The following is a 2640-nucleotide window of genomic DNA, read 5'->3' as shown; positions in this document are numbered from 1 at the left end:
CTGAATTCTCGTCCGCATGATTACTCCGCCTGCGTACCCATCCCTTCCCTACTTTTCCTCCACCACCACTTCAGTCGCCTCTTCGTCACCTCTATGGCCTTGAAGTTGAGGTTCCCCCTCGCCCCAAATCCCAAAGCCTCCGCCAGCGTCGTTTCCCCCTCACCCCGCGGTGGCCGTATCTCTGTGCAGCTCCTGACAATATGGTCTATAATTTCCCGATCACTGCCGCAACATGCACACGTTTCATCCTGCTGCCTGTAGCTACCCGTGTATGCCCGGGTTCTCAGGCACCCTGCCCGTGCCTCGAAGAGCAACGCACTGCCTCTCGTATTGCCATAGAATCCCTCCTTCTTAATTTCCCGTTTCTCTGCCCTATAAGTCTCCAGGGTTTTTTTCGCTTCCATTCTCTGTGCCCACTTCGTCGTCTCTGCTGCCTTTACCTGCTTTTTAACTGTTGTGTAAACCCCGCTTTCCCCTACCGACTTTCCGTACCGCTTGGTCAGCTGTCTGGTCCTCCGTCTCCACCGCGTGTCCACGCTCCTCAAATACAGGTACTTAAACACCCTCGCGGCCCATTTTTCGTCCTCCATGTCACGAAGTCGCTCCTCAAACTTTATCTTGCTCTGCGCCTCCCTCGCCTCGAAAGACGAGCAGCCCATACCCCCTTGTACCGCTTCATTTGTAGTTTTACTGTGGGCCCTTAGGGCCAATCTGCCTACCGCCCTCTGATTTACGGGAGAGAGGGGAAAAGCGCCGCGCAACGGCAGAAACCTAGCGGTCGCGCAATGGCTCGGGCGCCAGGATCCCCACAAGTGGTAAAAATTAAAATTAAGTAAGCATAATCAAAGGCTATACGCGTGCTTTCAGGATTCATTACGCGTGATTTAGCCGGAAAATATATAATGAAACAAAGAGGCCGTTCAAATAGTGAATTTTTCGAATCAAGTTGAAATATTAATAAGCTAGCTTGGAATGTCGAATTGAATACCAAATATATTTTTTCGCTATATTATCATACATTTCAAAAGGCCATATAACTGTCGTAATTTCGGGTCGCAATAAATAGTAATCCGACAAATAATTTCAACCAAATATCTACGTTTTCCCGTTTGCCATTCGTTAATGCGCGAATCTTTCAGTGGGAAATTTATTCCCGAACGCTCAGTTCTGAAATTTATTTCCGAACGCTGAAGTCGATACAGGAGAGAGAGAGAAACAACTTTCACTGAGCCCATTTCAGGTGACGCTCGCAGGCGTCAGACGGGGTGGAACCCTATTCACAAGTCCCATATGAGTCCAATAGCTCCTGGCCCCTGGACGCGAGCTCTTGCTGCGTCGACAGAGTCGGGGCTGGACATCAAGATCTCCCATCGCTCGGGTAGGGGGGGGGAGGGGGAAGGGGGAGGGAAGGTAGAGGATTCTTGAGCTGAGTACACTCCGCCAGTATGTGCGGCAGGGTGCCTTCAGTCTTTTTGCAGAACAGGCAGATGGGGTCGTGTTCTGCCGAGAACATCTTGTGCAATAAAGCTGGGTGCGCCAGTGACCCCGCTTGTGCGCGGCGCACTATTGTTTGTTGCTTGCGGTCGAGTTGCTGGTGCGGCACCGGGAAGCCTGCACCTGGCGCTCCTGTACAGCGTGGTAATCTCACGGTAGCTCGTAACTAGGTGCGGTAGCTCCGACTCGTCCTCGGCCCGGTGTGCTAGTTCGCGGGCGTAGTGGTCGGCGAGGGCGTTGCCTTCCACTGTCGAGTGTGCCGGAACCCACACGAGCTCTACGTCTTGTCCCGGTGGGCTGCGCTTTGCGAGAATAGCTAGGGCCGCGTGGGAGACGATCCCCTTGCGGTAGTTGCCGTAAGCAGTCTTCGAATCTGTGACGATCGTATGGACGTCTCCGTGCGTGAGGGCGAGAGCGATGGCCACTTCTTCTGCTTGGCTGGCGTCTGTCGTCCGTAGCGACGCGCTGGTCACCAGCTTGTCGATGGTCGTGACGGCGGCCACTGCTTTGCTGCTGTGCTGGGGAAGTGAGGCGTCCACGTAGAGGACCCGGGGGTCTGCTTCCAGCTATCGGGCGAGTGCCTGTGCCCGCGCGGCACGCCTCTCGTCGTTCCTGCCTGCCTGCATATTGCGCGGCAGGGGCTTGGTCTTGAGCACTTCCCTCCACGGCGGAGGTAGAGGGTGCTTGGGTATCTGTGGTTCGATGGGCCAACCAATCTTCCGGAGGACTGCTCGGCCGTGCTCAGTCTGGCTCAGTCGCACTCTCTGGTTGGAACGATGAGCCTCTATGAGCTCGTCTACCGTATTATGTACCCCCATGTCCAGCAGCTTCTGCGTAGACGAGTACTGGGGCAGGCCCATAGCCGTCTTGGTGGCTTTCCTTACGATCGTGTCTAGCGTGTTTCTGTTCGCCTTCGTTAGCTGTAGATACGGGGCCGAGTAGGTGATGAGAGACACGATGAACGCTCTGACCAGTGTTATGAATCGGCCAGCGCCGCCGTACTTCCCCGCATCACTCCTCGGCTGTGCGGCGAAGCCACTCGTGCGCCTTCGAAAACAAGCGCAACCATGTCAGTAACAAGTTGCGACAAGCCGCGTCAGACGCTTCGCTCTCAGCGCATTTCAAAACTTCGGCGGTTGGCGGCGA

Source organism: Haemaphysalis longicornis, unplaced genomic scaffold, assembly GCF_048455015.1.
Source record: "Haemaphysalis longicornis isolate Haplotype H1 unplaced genomic scaffold, Haemaphysalis longicornis Haplotype H1 scaffold_12, whole genome shotgun sequence".
NCBI classification, from domain to species: Eukaryota; Metazoa; Arthropoda; class Arachnida; order Ixodida; family Ixodidae; genus Haemaphysalis; species Haemaphysalis longicornis.
The sequence above is the reverse complement of the archived record's forward strand: the minus strand, read 5'-3'. Positions refer to the sequence as shown.